Below are 20789 nucleotides of genomic sequence, written 5' to 3'. Positions count from 1 at the left end.
CTTCCCTGTGGACGTCTAATCCGTCATGCTGCTTCCAACTCCTTTCAGAACTGGTGTACAATAAGGGTAAATTAATACTTCCAGGAGCTGACATTGATGGCGCATAACATGGGGCACCCCCTGTGCGAAACTCTGATCCCCAGGCGCACCTGTGACAGGTGGCTCTCGTCGTTAACCCAGTTTTTCCCACGGGGCGAATGAAGGTTTGTCCTTTTGGAGAGAGGTGAAGCCAGGACTCGAACCCACGGTGGTCAGATCCAAGCCCAGACTCCTGGCCGCAGCTTTCGGAGGCGGCGCCCCTGAAATGGGCGGGCAGCTCTGGGCAGGCAGCGTTTCCTTTGCCCCTTTGCTTCCTCCCAGCCTCCAGCCCATGCCTGACCTCGCTTTCTCCGCAGGCCTTTACCCTCAGCTCTCACACGACGTCTTTTCAGGCAGGCTATGGGAAGCCTGAGGGTATGGATTTTATTTTTATCCTCCGCTTGTCGTCTATTTTCAACCTCTCTACAAATGTCTACATTTGATTATATTTTGTTTCCCCCCAATTTAACAACCGCAGGACAGGATGTAATTGCAGCCTGCTCGTGATTATAGAGCAGCGCACCTGAAGCGAAGGAGTACTTCGCCGTGAACTTTACTTTGAACTTACTCTCCTCCATCCGTCCGACCGTCCCTCCCTCCCTGCCTTCTGTTAGACAAGCCCAGCTTGAGCATCTTCCCAGGGAACACAGGGGAGGATAAACCGACAGTCCTTGCCCCCCGGGAAATCACAAAGGGCTCCAACTGTGCTAGGGAGCATTTTAAAAGAAGCCAAACTATGTGTATACAGAGGCATCTGGGTATTATTAGTAGGACACCTTAATTGGCAGGAGCCTCATTTTAGATGGTCTGAAGGTTGGGGTCCAGCCTGGGAATCATGGGAGCCTCAGCTGTGACCTGAGACAAACACCCCCGAATGCCTCAGCCTGACTTTGCCAGCCCTCCTCCATCCCAGGCTGATGGTGACTTTCTGGTCTTTTGTCCCCCACCGCTCAGCGCTCAGCCGCAAGCAACCGGTTTTTCAGCCCAACCAACTGGCACCTCCTGGCTCCTGGCACTTCCAGGGCAGGAGTCGCTCTGAACGTTGTAGGATGGTGAGTAACAGGACTGTTACTAAGTCCTGCCCGGCAGGACTCTTCACCTCTGACCCCTGTCACTTGTCACTGGCACAGCAGACACACTCCTGATAGACTGTGTGACAGCGTTAACCTTTCGAGACATTTGCGCCGTCTTTTCTTTGAAGACCAGAGTGGGGCTCGGCGTCATTTGATAAGTCTCAAGATTCAGTATATACATGCACGGTGGGTGGCCCCTGCTGACCTCACAGGGGTCTCCGACTGTGAGCGTCACCTCCCGCGGGGTCCACCCTGGGCCCCTTGTGGAGTTTCCTGTGTTGTGTGGGTGTCGGCACCACCAGGGAGGATTCTGTCCTCCGAGACCACTCACTAAATGGAGTGCGAATGAAGGAAGGGAGGGAGGGGGGAATTAATTAGGACAAAGCAGCGCTCGGCGCATAGTAGGCCCACAAAATATTTCTTGCGTGAATGCCTGGTGTTTCTCTCCACTACAGGACCTACAGGACAGGGGTAGGGGACAGGGGACAGGGGAGGGGCTGTCCCAGAGAGACAGGTGCTCACCCTCTTAAACTGTATAATAAGAGAACATAGAGGTGTATTTACAAAGCACGAAGGCAGATTGGCTCAAGTACCTGAAGTTCCCTCCAGCTCCCCAAGGGGCACAACTAGGAAAATAAACAGCAGCTCCTGGAAGGTGAGGCCAGGAGTCTAGAGGCACGTTCGTCATGCTTCATGGGCAGATGACCCCAGATGGTCGTGGGACAGCAAAGTCTGCATCTCTGAGTGGGGGGCCGGTGCCGCACTTGACAGAATCCTCCCTGGTGGTGCTGAGACCCACGCAGCACAAGAAGCTCCGCAGCACAGGCCCTGCAGGAGATAAAGACCCCCAGACGTGAGAGCTAGGCTTCCGTGGTCCGGCGTAGCTTGGTTTCTGGAAATAGTTCAGTGTGGCAGGTACGGTCTGGGGGTGGGGGGTGGGGAGAAGAGGTTGGAGGGGGTGCTGGGGGGAGGCCAGCCCTCTGGTGGTCTCATTTCAGTCTCCCCTGCACCCTCGGGGAGCCAGACAGCTTTCCGTCCTCTCCCTCTGGAAAGCCACACCTCAGGCTCCAGATCCGTTCAGACCTGCAGGGAATGGGTGACCTGGACCCACTGGGAGGGGCAGGAAGTCAGTATGTCAGCAGGGCAAGGCTGGTGGGGTTCACATCCAGAGAACCAAGGGTGATGCCAAGTGGTGAGATGGCCAACCAGGCTTCCACTCGGGCCTTTGCGGGGCCCCCTCCAGTGGGGGAGCTCATGGTCTACGTGAGGGGGGGCAGGGGTAGAGGAGTGGCACCCCAAGCTGCTCTGTGGGTCTGCCTGGCACCCTGGGCTTGCCCACCGTAGGCATCAGGGCACAATGGCCTGTGGCCGGTTCCAGGCTTGCCTCCTTCACTTACTTGCTTCAAACGCGATGTGTGGGGGGTCACCTACCTCTCTCTTTCCTCATGGGGCTGTGCAAAGCTTCCTGGGATAACTGAAATGACAGCTGAATTCCTGTTATCCCCACTCACTCCAGGAGGTCTGGAAGCCACCCCCTGCCCGTGGGTGTAGTGTCACAACCGCCAGTGGGCGTGCCAAGGCCATGCCTGGAAATGGAACGTGAGGGAACAGCCCCTTGCTGCCTTCTGAAATCCGGGCTCCCAGGACGGGTATGAAGGGACAAGTGTGGTATTTGTCCCTGAAGGCACAGGTGCTTCCGGATGTGCTATCTCGTTTAAGTCTCCGAGAGGCCTGTGCGCGTGGCCTGCACCTTTGGCCTTCAAGCCACCTCGGAAGGAAGTTGTTTATTAAACGCTGCAGGGGGCCCCCAGGGGTGCAGTCTGTTAAGCGTCTGACTCTTGGTTTTCAGCTCAGGTCATGATCTCAGGGTTCGTGGGTTCGAGTCTTGCATCAGGCTCTGCCCTGACAGTGTGGATTCTCTCTCTCTCTCTCTCTCTCTCTCTCTCTCTCTCTCTCTCTCCCCGCCTCTCCTTCTCCCCCTTCCTGCTCCTTCCTCGCTCATGCTGTCTCTGTCTCTCTCAAAAGAAAAATAAATAAATTTTAAAAACGAAAAATAAGATACACCCTGCGTGTTTTCAGGAGGGGAGAGTCTGCCGTGTCTCTGGCTGAACGTGGTTCCAGGGCTGGTGTTGGGACCGGTGCTTTTTGGGGGGACCCAGGATGGTGAGACTAAAGGAATATAGGTGACTCCCCTCCTCCAGTGTGCCCTCCCCAGCTGGAGAGAACCTCAGGACCCCTGAGTTAGAAGCCACAAAGCATGACTGGTCAGGCTGGAATGGGGTTTCTCCAACTGGGCACTACCGACCTCCGACCTTCGGGGCTGGGGCAGGAGCTTCCAGGGCAGGAGTCGCTCTGAACGTTGTAGGATGGTGAGCGGCCCCCCGCCCCCTACCCACCGGATGCCAGACCCTCAGCAGGCCTGGTGTGGGGGAGGGTGGGGGGGGATAAAAGCCCCCGCCCCACAACTGCACCTGCAAGGGCCTGTAAGAGGGTGAACAACCACCTGCCCAGAGAGCTCGTTGATGCAGTAAATGGACTCCAGCTGTTTTTAGAGAGGCCGCCGTTAACCAGGCACCGCGTCGGGCGCTTTCTCTGTCCCAGCAACACCTTTCAGGACAAGTCTGTGCCGCTTGAGTTTTGTGCCAGCGCCCCCCACCCCGCACAGCTGTGACAACACAGACACCAGATCCTTTCAATCTCTGTCCCCATCTCAAGGAACTCCCAGACTAGCAGGGGAGTCAGTGATGCATCAGGGCTGTATGTACAGTAAGTAGTGCCTCTTACTTGGGACCAGATGAGGACCGCAGGGGACTAATCCAGGCTGGGGAGGGTGGGCGGGCCCAGGGAAAATCCTCCAGGAGGAAGTAACCATGATGCCCGATTCACAAGGGAGAAAACCCACCCAGCACCCTGGGAGCAGCCTGCCAGACTGTGCAAACCCCCTCAAGGCAAATGTGTTCCAGGGGGGCTGGAAGGAAGAAGCAGTCAAGACTGGGTGGCAGCAATCTGAGAGGTCTTCCTGGAGGAGGCACTGTGACAAAGGATGGGAAGAAAACTGTTTCTTTCTGGAGACTGACAATCTCAGGGCAGAGCCCGTGTCTGGCTGGGAGATGTTGAGCCTCAGTGGCATCTCTGAGCCTGTCTCTATCAAACAGGGATATTATTTGCTCCTTCCAAGGCTTCTGGGCCACTGTGCCAATTGTGCGTAGGCTGTGCAACCGTCTTGTGGTTGCCCCGCTTATGAGAAACCAGAAGATACGATGAACGAGGAGCGGAAAACGCTTAGCCCAGCAGCTGGCCCTGTAACTGTTAATTGAATGTGAGTCCAGGGCGGGAATTGTGGGTGGATATGCACAGCCACAACCTGGAGAAGAGCTGGTCAGCCCGAGTGGCGGGGTCCTCCCTCCCCAGCGCTGCGGGGGGGGGGGGCAGGCAGAGGGCACCTGCCTGGGCTTCTTCGGTGGGAGCACCAGCCGATGACACCTCCTCACCGCCCCTGCCTCCCTCCACCGGCCCCTCTCAGTCTGTGAACTGCTTCCACGGTGTCCAGTCTGCTACCATAAAAAGGATGGATTGGACGTCGTCCACCAGTGAGGAAAATAATATCGGGCGGAGGGGAATCCATCTAGAGTGTAAAAGACAAGCACCGCTCTTATATATCAACGTGGGCAGGGGTGAGGGGACGTTGGAGTGAGAGAGAGAGAGGGCGCAGTCCCTTCCAAGTAAGGGACAGGGGCCAGCCTATCAGCTTGTATATATCTTGCATTATGCAGCGGGAGAGAGAAAATCGATGGAGCTGTCAGCAGTTCAGCGTGCTCACACTGCAGACGTCCCCATCTCAGAATGCTCCAGACGGATGCTCCAAATTAAAAACCAGGGGAGGGGGAGAGGGGGCTGAAGGGGTGGGAGATAAACACCCCGGCAGACCAGAGGGAAGGAAGGGATGCGACTGAGGATCTGGAAAAGTGAAAGTCCATAAATCCCGAGGCCCAGGGAGCATCTTGGGGGAGAGTGACAGCAGACCCTTCCCTCGGCAGTGGGGTCCTGGGTCTGGGGTCCCCTCTGCCAGGTGGGAGTCCCTGGGGAGGGATCGCGGGCAGGCCTCTTGGATTAGAGGTGTTAATGGAGACAGGGATGGGGGGAGGGGGGTGGGGGAGGCAGAATGACCCCGATGATACCCTTGTAGCCTGGGGTGTGTGCATGTGGGGGTCCTGTGCATTGGGGGTGGCATTGCAGGAGCTGCAGGGGCAGGGGCAGGGGGCAGCTCTTTGCTCCTTAACTGCTCCCTCCCAAGAAGCTCTGGCTTCCTCTTAGTATCCGCCGCCTGTGTCCACCTCCCTTCTCTGTCCCTGCTTCAGCCCATCCTTCTAGCCCCTGGATGGCAAGCCTGTGGGGGAGCCGGAGGACGTCCCCACCTCCTTCCCGGAGCTGGCCAGCTGCTGTGGAGGCTCCTGGAAGGACATGAGCTAGTGGGCCAAGCACCCACCGCCTTTGCCTGTCCCCGGCCACCCACCGCACATCCTCCCCACCACCCCCTCCCAGGACCCGCCTTTCCAGGGAGGGCTGACAGAAAAGAAAGCCAGAGCCAGCCCCCAGTGGGGGGAGAGTGCTGGCTCTGGGGAAGAACCACTCACTTCCCACCACTGCTGTCCCTCCCACCCCCAACCTCGGCCTCACCCTCCAATCCTTCCACCTTGCATCCTTCTAGGTCCTGACAGGGAACAGGCACAGCAAGAATGGGCGATTGGAGGATAATTTTAGTAAAAGAAATGGTTTCGAAGGTGTGGGCAGGTGCAGGGAACCGGGAGGGAGCCAGGAGGGAGGGGGCTGTGCGGAGGGAGGGGCTGCATGACTGACAGGCTCAGCCCTCCAGCTGAAGCTTCAGCCACAGCAGCCTCTCAGGGAGAGCTGGAGACGGTCTCTTGAGCTCAGTGTCTGTCCTCCCCCTGGCCCTCCTTCCGTCCCTGTCTCCAGTCTCCCACCAGGGCACCCCAACAGGTCCATGGCGGTCTCCCTTGGGGCACGGAGCAGGGTGGAGGTGTGGCCTCAGAGACGGCGGAAGATACTCCGCCCGCTACTCCTTCCCACAGAGGACCCCGCTCCACCCTGGGGTGGCCTTACGACCTCACGTGGCCTTGTCACTGTCTGTCTCTTTTGTGGTCGCAAGGCAGAGGTCCCCCAGGGCTCAGATGGCTCTCTTCTATCCTGTTCACCATCCAAACAGCCCCTACATTCCCTGACGCCCCAAAGCCAGGCCAGGTCTCCAGGTTAATGTGCCTGTCGACCGGCGCAGACACGCTCCGGCTGGCGATCATCCTGTGCATGTGAGCCCGCCCGCCCGCATCTTGCACGCGAGTGCACCAGCATGCACACACAGCCATGCGAGTCGCCTGCGCTTCCAGAGAGACAGGCCCGAAGCTTCATGGTGTTACATCACCCAGGACAAGTACTACCAATTAAACTGGTGACCGCGTTTCCAAAAGCAATTACGGGAGCTGCAATGCCTCCCAAGATTACAGAGAACGCTCAAGGCTGCAGCGCGGCTGGAGGCAGGGGCTCCAGGGGCCTGCGGGCAGCTCGTGTCTGAGCACCAGGTGCATGTGTGCAGGTGCCTGCCTTTGAGCACGTGAGAGTCCCCCAGAGGGAGCTAGAGTTGGGGGATGGGGACGCGAGGACTGCTGCGGGCCAGCAGCCCCACAGTTGGGGTGGGAACTGGATCACTATTCCCGTCTCCTTCCTGGATCCTTCTCTGCCGTGTGTGAGCTGGGAAAGCCAATCTGTACAAACCTATACTCGATCCCAAGGGCTCGGGGAAGTGGCATGCCTGAGAACAGGCAGGGGTCCCCATGGTGAGAGACCTTTGCCACAGTCATCTCCCCAGAGGCTCCCTGCAGCCACACCACTTCCTGTGGCCTGAATTACAGCATCTTTAGAGGAGGAAGGATAGAGGCAGAAGGGGCCCCGACCAACCTCCTGCCTGGCTGAGACTCCAGGAAGGGGGCTTCCAACAGGGGGCGTGGCCGCTGTTCACAGTCTATACCTTCTGTGCTGACTACTTCCTCTCTTCTCCCCTCACCCCACCTGGTGCTTACCCACGGAGGGGACGTGGCTGTTCCTTCCTTCTGTCACTACTCCCCTTAGATGGAGCCCGTGGCCTCTGGAAAGAGGCAGCCTCAGGGGCTGAGAGACGGGAGGCAACAGAAGGTGGGGTGGAGGTGGAGGGCAGGCTGGATGCTGGCTGGTCATGCCCCGGCCCCTGGCCACTTCTTTCCTGCCTTCCTGTTTAGAATTTCTCGGCCCCTGCCCGATAGGCTGATCTATTAATGGAGCAAGACAGGTGCAGTTGGTTTGTTCATCACAGCGGTTGAAGTCTTCAGCCCAGACCTCCAAGGAAAGGGTTGGAGTGGCCACAGTCTGTGGTCGATGTGGTCCAACCCTTGGATTTAGTCTTCTAAGAGCAGAGGCCTGGGTGGGATTGGAAGAGCCTCAGCGTGTGTGTGGTTGACTAGAGTCACATCAGACCTGGAGAAGAAGCCTGGTGGGAGAGCCGTGAGGAACCCTCACCGTGGCTTCAGTAGACCAGGTGACAAATGTTACCTCTGTGTTGACTGCCCACTGTGTGTCAGGTGCCATCCCAGCTGGTCCAAGACGATCATCTCCTGGAATCCTTACAACAGAGCTCAGTGAGGCAGGATTCCAACCTCCCTTTTACTGATGAAGCACAGAGAGGTTAGGCTACTTGCCCAAGGTCACATAGTTGGTAATTAGAGAGCCAGAGGTTGCCTCGTTTCTTGGGCATGGAATGTTCTCCCGTTGAAAGCCTTTTGCCTCCCTGTCCAGGGACCACCTGGGCCACAGGTGGCTGAAGACAGGCCAAAACTGTGAGACAATTCATTTAACCTGCAAATATTTACCGAGCACCTCGTCTGCACTAGGACTGGGGGTCTAGAGAGGCACAGACGTGTTTTTTGTCCTCACAGTCCTAGACCCCCAGCCTGGGAGATGGCCTCTCTGCCCTTTGCCCTTCTCAGAGCGAGCCCTGCAGCTCCTGCTGAGGAGGTGAGGGTGGCTGTGCCCTGCTCCCCATGACCGCATGACGGCACCCATGGCCTCAGATGATTGGACTAAACTGGGACACTTCTGGCTTTGGGACCGGAACCTAGAGGCTCTAGTTGATGATGGGTTGATCTGGGATTTTGTGCAAATGAGTCTGCAAAGGGCACTTCTTTGGGGGGAAGCCGTGCGTATGTGTGTGAGCAGAAGTCAGAGGCGGTGTGGCCCGGGGAGGAAGAGCGGCTGTTGGGTGCTAGTGCCCATAAGAGCAGCAGAACTTTCTTCCCCGGGGTACTGTGAGGTCCCCTCCCCACGTTTCCATTTTTGGCAACTGAATGATCCTTAAAAAAATTTCTTTTAAATGTTTATTTATTTTTGAGAAAGCGAGAGAGACAGAGTGTGAGTGGGGGAGGGGCAGAGACAGAGGGAGACACAGAATCTGAAGCAGGCTCCAGGCTCCGAGCTGTCAGCACAGAGCCTGACGCGGGGCTCGAACTCATGAACCTCGAGATCGTGACCTGAACTGAAGTCGACCGCTTACCCGACTGAGCCACTCCAGAGCCCCGGAAACTGAATGATCTTTAAGGTAGAGGTCCTGGTGGGCACATGTGATGCCTTTACTGCAGGAACAGAGAAGAGGGGACTGGCCGCCTTCCTGGGGGCCTCAGCAAGTGCCTGGGATCTCAGCAGACAAAGAAGAGAGTCAGGAAGCTTCCTGGGGAGAGGAGGAGACCCCAGCAGAGGGGACAGGGCATGCAAAGGTGGGGAGGGACTCAAGACATGCCCAGCGACCTTCTGACAGGGGTATGCTGGCAAATGTTTAAAACCCGGCTTCCTAACGATGACAACAGAACTCTTAATTTGTAGCATTTGCCGATTCCTGTGGTGTAAATACTCCCGCCGTGGCTGGTTTCGAGCTGTCTGTGTGATGTCGACGTCTCAATATGCAGCAAGCCGCTTTCACAAGCTGGTTCCAGCAGGGGCCATGTCAGGTCCTGTGCCATTGCCTGAATGCAGGGGACATGTGGGAGGACAGGAGAGGTGGATGGATACACAGTCAGGAAGGGTTCTGAATGCCACATTCGGGAGCCTGAACTTCCGGATGAAGTGGCAGAAGCCCAGGCCCTGATTGGGTGACCGCGGGTGTGTGTGAATCAGCAGCTATATGGGGTGCCTCTCTTTAAACTGGTCCCCCGAATAACCCCAGGGAGTCTGAGCCTGGTATGAGGCTTGGGAAGGGGTGCACAGAATGTGAGGTGCATTATTTTCTGATAAAGAGGAGCTCTAAGTCACCCCCAGCCGGCCGCACCTTGGGGCCATCCCTCATCTTAATGAGCCCATCCAAATCTCGTTTGCTAATGAGGAATTTAATGGTCACAGACTGACAGGCGAGACAGAGAGGGGAGACGGGAAGGTCATTACGAAAACGAGTATGTAGCTAAGTGCCGCCCCACTGCCTTCCCACCTGCCCACCCGGAGTGCTGGTCCAGAGCGGGGGAGTTGTGGCTTGACCTCCCCTCCAAACGGGGTTCCTGGCTGGGCCTGTGGTCAGCACCTTGGACAGGGGCCAGCTTTGCTCAATGCTACCGCCTTCTGGAACACCCTTCAGGCTCCTTTGCTTCCCCTGTTTTCCCAAGACTCAGATGGGAGGTCACCTCCCCCTGGAAATCTTTCACGCAGCTCCGTGTGGGTCAGGGCCCACGGTGTCCACATGGCAACCTGAATGCAAGGGTGTGTGTTATCCTCTCCATATCCTGAATATTGACCACATGCCCGGCACCGTGCAAGCCGGGCGGAGAGAGCTTCTTGACAGATGAACGAGTGGATGGAACAGTGAATACAGGAGTAGATAGAGGAGCAAGGGAAAGAATGTATGAATAATGCGTTTGATGAATTGATCAATGGGTACAGAATCGTGGCCAGGCTATTCAAAGGGTGGGGAAGGATTTGGATGCAAATGAAATGTCGCATCCCTTAAGTTACATACACAAGACAGAGATATTAGAACAGAGATTTCCAGAGATCCCCACATCCACATCCCCTTCTTCCATCATATAGGCCTATCCAGAATAAAAACTACACATTCCACCACTCTTTGTAGTTATCTGTGGCCATGTGACTACCTCGTAGCCAATGGGGTATGTGGAGAAGTGGTGTAAAGGGAGGAGCCATGCTTTTTCCCTGCCTCTCTCCTTCTGTTCCTCCTTCCTGTTGGTTGAACTATGGAGGTGATGGCTGGAGCTGGGGCAGCCTTCTTAGACTTGGGAGCCAGCCAGCTTGGAGCAACATGTTAGAAGAAGGGCAAGTCTTTTGAAGACTGTGCAGAACAGAGCTTCTAGACCAGCCCTGGGCTGCTAACCTCCAGACTGCAATGGGAAAGAGAAATTAACTTCCAACCCTTTTTCCTGTTATTTTAGGTTTCAACGATCGACTGAATCTAATCCTAAGTAATATGTGCACCGCTGGGAAAGAGAGATTCCAACGTAAAGATAAAGAGCAAACCAGCACAACACAGACCACGGAAGCTAGCACTGAGCATGAATCCAGGGTGACATCTAAGTCTAGACCTTGAAGGAGGATGGAGGCATGTGAGGAATAGTATGGCATGGTAATTGTTAGAATGGTGACCGGGCTCCCGAATCCTGGGCTCCTCCCCTCCTCCAGCCTGGAGGACCTGCTTGCGTCACGACCCTGTGCTCAGCATCCTGGGAAGAAGGAAAGTAGCTGGCCAAGGCCAGCTGGGTCAAGGCAGCCAAGAATCCTTGCCAGGGCTTGGGACATGGAGAAGACCAGAGACCAGTGAGTGTAACTCTGGTCTGGAGCAAAGAGCACTGGACAGGGAGTCAGATTGTGTCAGATCGCTGGTTGTTTTCTCCACTTCCTCTCCCACGTGGGAAGGCTCTCAGTTGGTCACAGCTGGCTGCTGGGTTGTTTGTGGGGCAGTCCTTCAGGCTGGGACTGGAGGGGGGGGGGGGGGTGGTGTGGATGGCAGAATTCTAAAATGACTCTATTGACCTGCACCGTTGTATAATCCTCTTTCCTAGAGTGTGGCTAGGACCTAGAACTTGCTTCTAACCCATAGAATATGGCAAAGGTGAAGGTATTTTGCAGATGTAATTAAGGCCTCTAAACAGCTAACTTTAGGTTTATGAAAACAGAGATTATCCTGGGTGGACCTGACCTAATCAGGTGACTGAAAATCAGAGGCTTGCTTTCTTGCTACTTTTGAGGAAGCAAGCTGACAGGCTTCTACAGCTGTAAGGAAATGAATTGTGCCAAGAACTCCATGTGTCTGAATAGAGGACTCAGCCTCAGAGGGGACCCCAGTCCCAGCCAACACCTCGAGTGCAGCCTGGTGAGCCCCCAAGCCAAACCATGATCAGACTGCTGACCCACAGAAACTGTGAGATAATGCCTGTGTGTTGTTCTAAGCCACTAAATTTGTGGTAATTTTGTAAAACAACCATAAAAAATTCATACAGAGGGTCAGATACGCCTGGATGGACCCTGCTTTGCTTCAGCTCCATGGCCCGCCTCTCCCAAGCTGGGAGACGAGGCTGGAATCACTGCTCAAGGCGACGTGACAATGAGAGAGGAAATTAAAATCCAAGAAGGAGCGATTCACAAACCGTAATCTCGGCAAACAGTGCCACTTAGAGTTCCCATTATTGATCTCCTCCACGGATATTCTCCAATCTCGTAATTACAGAAGGACTTTTTCAATTTGGGCTGAATCGTCTCCCCTCCCCCCCACGCCCCTCCTTGCTGTCTTTAAACTCCCCATAAAGCGCAGTAGATTGTATGCACAGTGGATTGTGTGCGGAGTCTAAATAAACGGTGCTAATCGCTGTAATTGAAATCCGATCCCAGCAGCGGGAAGGCTGCTCGGAGTGGCCGGCTTCTTCTTATCTCCCTGGAGCAGGGAGAAAATCCTGCCTTTGGCTCGCTGCCGGCTCTGGGACATTTGCTTCCAGGGCTGACCCCCTGCGAATTCCCGGGTGCCCTGTGGTTGCTGGGAGATGCAGACCAGTGCTGGGACCCCCTGAGCTAAGCTAAGCTTCTTTATCTCCTTGCAGCCATCCAGGCACAATCCTGAGAGCTCACACTAGGTCCCTTATTCCCAGCTCCTGCTGGCCACTGGACAGTTCTCCCTGTCCTCACCCGTGTGTTCTCAACGAGGAGTGGCTGGCACTGTCCCCTTCCTCCAGGAGCACTGGGCAAGGACTGTAGACATTTCTGGGCATCCGATTTGGGAGGAGGGTTTCTTTCTACTTGCGTGTAGTAGAACCAGGATAGAACCAGGGATGGTGCTAAGCAGCATACAGGGCGCAGGACAGCTCCCATCACGAGGGATCTGGCTCAAATTGTCAGTGGGTAGTGTGGGGGTTGAGGAACCCTCAAATCCTTTTTGAACTCCTCTCTTTTTGTGGAACAGAAAGATCAGTAACCGGAGGTAAGAGATTTGGAGCCAACAGGAGTGGGTGGTCACACGCACACCCTTTTTCAAGACTTGGTTCAGACATCACCTCCTCTGGAATCTTCTCTGTGCCATACGCTGTGTGCTGTGTCCCTCCAGAGTGTGTGTGTGTGTGTGTGTGTGTGTGTGTGTGTATGCGTATGGTTTCCACACCATTCAACATCCCCTACAAAATCTAATTGTTCAGGAAATACTAATACATGATGACAAAGGTTCAGACACTGGTGACCTTTGGAGAAGGTAGTGACAGAAAGGTCAAGAGGGGGCTTCTGGGCTCCTGTGGGTTCATAGAGCTGTCTCTTTGGTGAAAAGTGCTCTGCACTTAGGATCTGTGTGTCTTATGCGTGTACTTTGTAATTCAATAAAAAGAGTAGAAAAATCTGGTTTCTGTTCAGTCTGGCCCACCCTGCCCTTGATGTTAACCTCATCCAGGGAGAGACTGTCTTACTTATCTCTCTGTCTTCTGTATCTTTCATCTGGAATCTTTAATTCCTCTGAGACAGCTCCTTCCTTTGTAAGGGGGTGATAGTAATGATATTTGCTGCATATAGTTGTAAAATATTTTTTCTTTTAAAAAAAATTTTTAATGTTGGGCGCCTGGGTGGCTTAGTTGGTTGAGCGTCTGACTTTGGCTCAGGTTATGATCTTGCGGTTTGTGGGTTCGAGCCCCACGTTGGGCTCTGTGCTGACCGCTGGGAGCCTGGAGCCTGCTTCGGATTCCGTGTCTTTCTCTCTGCCCCTCCCCTGCTCACATTCTGTCTCTCTCTCTCTCTCTCTCAAAAATGAATAAATGTAAAAAAAAATCTTTTTTTAAAAAATTTTAATGTTTATTTTTGAGAGAAAGAGGGAGACACAGAATCCGAAGCAGGCTCCAGGCTCTGAGCCGTCAGCACAGAGCCCTACGCGGAGCTCGAACTCATGAACCATGAGATCGTGACCTGAGCCGAAGTTGGTGCTTAACCGACAGAGACACCCAGGTGCCCCTAAAGTATTTTTTCATATTAAATTAAATAATGCCTATAAAGTGTTTACTTAGCACTGTGCCTGGCACATAACCTGTGCTATTAGCTACTTAGTTAAGGTTTGTTGAATGACTGAATAATCTAACTGGAAGCATTCACACACCTAAGCACACCCCCCACCGTGGCTGCCCCAAGCTCTGGTTCCCCAGGCCACCATCATCCTCCCTGTGTGGGCCAACCTGGGTCTCCCTCCAGTTCCTCAGGGAGGAGCCCTCTGGCACGGCTTCCAGACCCAGTCCCTCAGTCCAGAGGCCCCCCCCCCACCTGCCAGCTAAGAGCATGTTAAGGAGAGATTGTCCCATGGATGTCATTACTGCCACCAGGCACCAGGGAGACATTTACTGCTCACTAAAAAATATTTTTCCCTAGCAAGCCCATTAAACGCCGGCATTTAACCAAGAACCACAAATCTCAGCCCCAGGGAGACCCTGCCATTCTGTAACCTGGGAACGCAGGGAGCCCCTGGCTTTACGGTTTTTTGCTTCTCATTGCTCTTTTCTCCAGTTTTCAGTAGGAAAAGATGACTTCCAGACTGACTGACTGACCCCCTGTAGCTCCCGAGAGGCCTAAGAATCTCCAGCTTCTAGAACGTCTAACTGGCTGTTGCAGGGACCTCAGGGTTTCTTTCCTTCGTGCATATGACCAGCTCTCGAGGTGCTCACTAGCTTGGGCGTGGTGGTACAAAGGTGAAAAACTCAGTTCTAACAGATGCTGAAGTACGCGATCCACTCACCGCCCCCCCCCCCCCCTTCGGAAGGGAGGGCTCACAGGGGGCTCCCCTCTTCTCTTTGATTGGGCTCTCCATGACTCAGAAGACTTGGCCGTGACTTTCAGGACCCCGGCTCCACATTCAAGCCCTAAGCAACAGTGCAGGTGAGACCCAAGGAGGGTCTCTGCTGGGGAGGTAGGCCTTGGTGACATCGCTCAGGAGGAGGGACACATTCCACACAGTGATGGAGGCAGCAAGGGTTTGGAGGAGGATGACCAGACCAAAGGCCTGTAGAGGAGCAGTTGCGCCTGAGTGAGGGGCCCATTGCTCTAGGCGCCTTCAGCGTCCGCCATTTTCTTGTCTCTTCCTTTCCACGGACCCTCGCTGTGGCCTCGGATGGTTTCCTTGATGGGGCGACCACACATCCTCATTTGCCCAGGGCAGCTCTGTTTCCTGTCTAGTGTTCTGGCTTAATAACTAGCAGCTCTTCTTCCACTCTAAGAAATGTTCTGAGGGTGCCTGAGTGACGCGGTTGGTCAAACGTCCGACTCTTGATTTTGGCTCAGGTCACGATCTCATGGTTTGTGGGTTTGAAACCCCACCTTGGGGTCTGCGATGATATTGCAGAACCTGCTTGGGATTCTGACTCTCCCTCCCTCCCTCCCTCTCTCTCTCTCTCTCTGCCCCTCCCCACTGCAAAAAATAAATAAATAAATAAATGAAATATTCTGGCTTAGACCTTAAGTACCATGAGGAGGGGGCCACCAGGACACCTGGGGGCAGCATGGGCATGAGACAAGGCTGCAGAAGCCATGAGGGAGGGTGTGGTCTGCGTGCTGTGGGGGTCCCAGAGCTGCTCTTTCCCTGTCCTCCACCAAGTAAGTGCAGAAATCAAGGGGAAGCATTTAGAAACTTCCATAGCAATTGACAAGGTAATTTTATGTCTGTGGATCTAATAGTAACAAAAATCAGGCTTCTTTTCGTGTTATTTAAATGTCATTTTGCTAACAATTCATGTTTATAGTATTTGTACAGAGTAGGAATGGCACAGCCACTTTGGAAAACAGTTTGGCAGTTCCTAAGAAAGTGAAACATATGACCTCTTTGTTTAAAGCTCCCATATGATGCTATATATATATATATATATATATATATATATATATACACATATATATCTCCAAGGGAACTGAAAATATGCATTGCACATGATGTTCATTGCAACATTATCCACAAGAGCCAAAAAAGGGAAGCAACCTAAATGTCCATCAGCTGAAGAACGGATACAAAAAATGTGGTCTGTTCATACCACGGAATATTCTCCGCCATACAAAGGGAAGAAACACTGATACCAGCTACAGCATGGATGAAGCTTGAAAATATTGTGCTACGTGAAAGAAGTCAGACCCAAAAAGTGTATGATTCCAGTTTGGTAAAAAGTCTAGAATCGACAAATGTCTAGAGACAGAAAATAGGTTAGTGGGTACTGGGGGCTGGGGGTGGGGGGGGGCGACTGCTTAATGAGGGCGGGCTTTCTTTTGGGATGACAAAAACACTCTGGAATTAGGCAGTGGTGATGGTTGCACACCTTTGTGAATATACTAAAAACCACTGAAATGCACACCTTGAAAGAGCAAACTTCATGGTGAATTACATCTTAAAATATTTTGTTTTAAATCACCGACCCACCACTGGTTGGCAACTAAAAAACTGGTCCTTCACTGCCCGTAGCTGAGAGGCACTGGGCTAGTTCACGTTCAGATGAGGCAACTGACTTCCAGCCAAGCGGAGGAGAGATCCTGATTCATTCCAGTGGGAGTAATGGCGGGGGCCCGGGTCCCCGACTTCCAGCGGTGAGCGCAGCATTGTGGTCATCAGCCAGTGTCTGCTCTGCCATGGGCGGTTCTCATGACTCAGCTCATGAGCAATGGGGCACAGAGTGTCCTGGCCTCTACACCTGCCCTCAAACACCTCAGAACAAAGCTCTGTAAGAAAAGGCTTTTTTTGGGGGGGGAGGGTGGGAGCGGACTGGCTTTCCTGGCCTTGTCTCTCCTGCCTCTTCAGCTGGGAGTTGGCCACCCCGGAGACCATCTTCCCTTCGTCATGCAGAAGGCAAGCCAGGCTGCCTGCAGAAGCAGAGACCGGGGGCTTGTCTCTTTGCCCCGAGGGGGCTCCCGCAGCACTGCTGAATCCAGAGGAGCCTGCAGCCATGAGAAGGTGAGGGCAGCGCCCACAGTCAAGGCTGCCTGCCCGCCCTCCACCTGGTCTGCTGGTCCCTGAGCAGAACGGAAGCATCTGGAGCCAGGGTGAATAATGATGGCAATAAACGACGGTTGCTGGAGTTACAGGTGTCCGCTCCAGACTCGGCTCTGTGCTAAGGGCTTTACAAACGCTGTCACAATGACCCCAAGCCTCTGGGTGGCTGCTACTGTCTCTAGCCCAGTCTTTGAGGGAAGCCGAGTGGCTCGTGTGAGTCCCACAGCCACGTTGTGGCAGATGCAGGGCTGTCGGCCGTGTGTCTGCACGCTGCGCTCTCTCCTGTGCCCGCACGCAGAGTGGACAGCGGGCAGCCGATGGAGGGGGGCAAGTCTGCAGAGGGGATCAGGCAGGAAGAGCCCCCTGAATATGTATGGTGGGCTCCCATGCTCGTGGAGGGTCACCCACATTTTCCCTGTCACGGCCGCGCCTGGGCGGATCTGTGGGAGGGGAGCTGGAGCTGGTGCTGAACAACCCCAGGACCCAACTGGGAGGGAGGCAGGGGGGTGGACCAGATGACCCTACAGTTCCTCCAGACTCCTGAGTCTGCTTTGTGTGGCTGGCACAAAGGAGGTTCTGGGGGCATCTGTGGCTTCTAGGCATTCTCTCCTAACTTCCATGCTTAGGCTCTGGCTACCGGTCGTGTGTTGGGTGGGACCTGGGGTTTTGGTCCAAATATGGGGACAGGGAGCACACAGGAGACCCAGTCCTTCTTGGGTTTCCTGGGAATCATGGCCGCCTGTTGGGGCCCTACATAGAAACTATTCCAGGGGCGCCCGGGTGGCTCAGTCGGTTAAGTGTCTGCCTTGGGTTCAGGTCATGATCTCGCGGTTCGTGAGTTTGAGCCCTGCGTCGGGCTCTGTGCTGAGAGCTCAGAGCCTGGAGCCTGCTTCGGATTCTGCGTCTCCCTCTCTCCCTCTGCCCCTCCCCTGCTCGCACTCTGTCTCTTTCTCTCTCTCAAAAATAAATAAGCATTAAAAAAAAATCAAAAAAGAAAAGGAAATATTCCAAACAAGAGCAAGTTGAGGTCTCCGGGGGCGTGAGGAGCAGTTACACCAGGGAAGCTTCTGGAAGAGTGCTTGGGGGCAGGGTCTGGAAGAGAAGGGAGAGAAGCCGGCAGGAGGAGAGGGGCGGAGGCTGGGGGTGGGGGAGGGCACTTCAGGACACCCCGCCATCATTTAACTTTTATTCCGTGGCTCAGAACATCACTCACTCCGAATGCAGATCATAAAAATTACAATTGATGTTTCAATTAGTTATAATTTACAGAGCGATTACATTTAATTTCTCTTTTATTGTATTTTAATGGCTTCAAATTTCTTGTTGATGAGATTCAACCTCCTGCTCTGAAGGCACGGCCAGAGGCTGGGGAGGGGGCTCCCTTCTTCAGGGGGCAGGCGGGCTAGCGATGGCTCCAGGACACCTTGCTGTCTTGGGTCCCCTCCACAGAGCCTCACATCAGACTTCACAGTCTGTGGGGGGTTGGGGCGTGGGCGGGAGGAGGCTTGGGGCCCTCGCCCTGCGGGCGTCTGTCGACATTATCCCCCTAATGGACAGGGAGTGTTTGCATCTTTCTAAGTAAGGATCTGGGGGAGGGAGGCGAGGGGAGGCGTGGGGCGCCAGAGACCCTCTCCAGGCTGTGGCGGATCAACGAGCTGTGCCCCTTCTGCAGGCCGCCCGAACCAGAGGCCACCTGCGGAGGGGCTCAGCGGCGGAGCCTGAAGCACAGAAGAGAGAAGCCGGACGAACACGTTTGTATTCCTTGGTGCCGAGCTCGGTCGGCCCAGTGCTTAATAACTCTCAGATCCACGGGGTCTGTTTTCTGGCCCCGAGCTCCTGAGCAATTCCAGAAGCAGCTGCCCTCAGAAGCAGTTCTTTTTGAAGCTCCTTGTTATTAGGAAGAAGCTCCCCGAAGCCCTACCCTGGAGGCATGATGGCTGGAGGGGGTGGCGATGGGCAGCTTGGCCGCAGGGGAAGGACCCACATGGATGTGCTCTTCTGAAACTGTGGCCTCCCAGTTCTTGCTTTGTGCCTGAGGGACTGACCCCACGCTGGGCCCCAACCCTGCTTTGTCATCGCTGGCCTTGGTGTGCGGTGAGCCCTCGGGGCTTGGTAATGGGAGGTGGCCCAGGGGTGCGGGCCCCCGCCCCCCCCCGCCTTACTGCCACTTGGTGACGGTATACAATGCCACCGGCTTTGAAGGGGCTTCAAAGCGTTTCCCAGGAAGGGTCCCAAGTCACCCGAGAAGCGGCCTGGACTCTGCCAAGTCTGTGAGCAGAGAGAGAGGACAGAACCTCAGCTTCCAGGGCGGGAGAGGGGTCGGCATCTCAGAGCCCTGGGAATGGGGACCAGGAGCAGATCAGAGGTCCTGAACGAGGCGGTGGAACAGCCTGCTTTGGAGAAGCTGGCCGGTGGTTCCCAGTTGCTGTCCAGGCGGGGCTGGGAGGGTGAAGCTGGGCTCCCTAGAGATGCGCCTCTGCCCCCTTGCAGGTGGGGCAGGGGGTGGGGGTGGGAGAGGGGCTGTTGGAGAAGCCGCGCCATACCCCCCTCCCCATGCCTTGGGGCAGTCCTGCCCCTGCCCCAGTCCCTGCCCGCCCCCCCACCCCCCCCTGCTGGGGCAGAGCCTGGCCCGCTGGGGCTGGTGGGAGGGAGGCCACAGCCCCAGTGGCAGAGAGATTGCCAACCAGCAGGCGGAGGTTCCAGAAACCTTATCAAGGCAAGAAAGATGTTTCGAGGAAAATGGAGATTTCAGGCTGGAGAAGAACAAGCCAGAAGGCGACTGACCCCACTCTCCAACTTCCAAACCATGAAATAGACGAGGAGGGTGCAGACCCCCTAGGGCTTTTGCGTCCCGCTGACGCTGTCATAATTGTAGGCCAGAGAAACAGCAGCTACGCCTCCAACGCCTCACCCACTACCCAGAAGCCTTTAGCTTTCTGACAATTCCAGTGTTCTCAGCAAGGGCTATAGCAAGTGCTCCGGGTTTTCCTAATTAATTAGATTAAAAAAAAAAAAAAGAAATAGATCATTTATCAAGAGGTGGTCTCTTGATTCAGAACTCCCTTAAACTATCTGAATGTGGGCAGGGTGTTTAGCCTCCCTGGGCCTCAGTTTACTCATTGTGGTGGTGGTGGGGGCGGGGGTACTAAACTAGACAAGCCTGAGGACCATTCGGTCTCCACCACACCACACATGTGCATGCCTGGGGTTCAAGGCAGAAGGGGGGGGCGGTCACAGTCAGTGGGCGGGGCTTCAGGACCACTATTTCCAAATAAGGTCACACTCTGGGTTCCAGGTGAGCATGAGTTTTTACGGGTGTAGGGACCAGGGCAGGCCACGCCAAGATGAGCCCCTTTGACAAGAAGCAATCAAAACCCGGCCGATCTCTCTACCTTCCCCTCAACAGCCGAAAAAGAACTTAGAGGATCTGCTCCAGGGACAGAGCTGTCACCATAGATAACTTCATTGGGATACGAACAGGGAGGCTAGTCAGGGAGGAAGCCAGCAAGGCCTGTTTGATCCCAGCCCTCTCTGTCCCATTGTTCCCGACGGGCCCCCCCGCAAACATTTGTGCGCCAAATGTTTACCGGTTTTCATCTTCCTGTGGATCGCATTCCTTCTGTTTGAAGCCCCAGGCCCCGACCCCCTCCTCCTTAGTTCAGGGTGACATATGTACCTCATTGTGCCTGACTGTCTTTGGAATTTCTGTGTCTGTGTGGATTCTCCGCACGTATCCTATTAAATTTGATTTTCTCCTGTTAATCTGTCTCGTGTCAACTTGATTCTCAGTCTGGCTAGAAGGACCTTGAAGGGGCCAGGACAGGCTTGCTCCCTGACAGGGGATGCTTTTCAACTCACCGCACCTCCATAGGGTCGGCCTGCCTCTTCCTGGTCACTCCCCTGCCTTCATTTGGGGATCACCTGCCCCACTTGCCCATATTGCCCAGTGCTAGCATCCTTGCCTATCTGTCTGGCCACATGGGCAGACGTGTGACCCCTGGGCAATTGCACCTGTCTCCCAGGCCGTGGGAAGTGCTCCCAGGGCTGGGGATTTGAGCGTCGCCCCCAGACACATTCCTCAGGGTATCTTCAGTGGGAGACGGAGAGAGAGCGCTTCGGGACCC

Source organism: Herpailurus yagouaroundi, unplaced genomic scaffold, assembly GCF_014898765.1.
Source record: "Herpailurus yagouaroundi ecotype Mexico unplaced genomic scaffold, PumYag 206, whole genome shotgun sequence".
NCBI lineage: Eukaryota > Metazoa > Chordata > Mammalia > Carnivora > Felidae > Herpailurus > Herpailurus yagouaroundi.
This window is presented reverse-complemented; position numbering follows the sequence as displayed.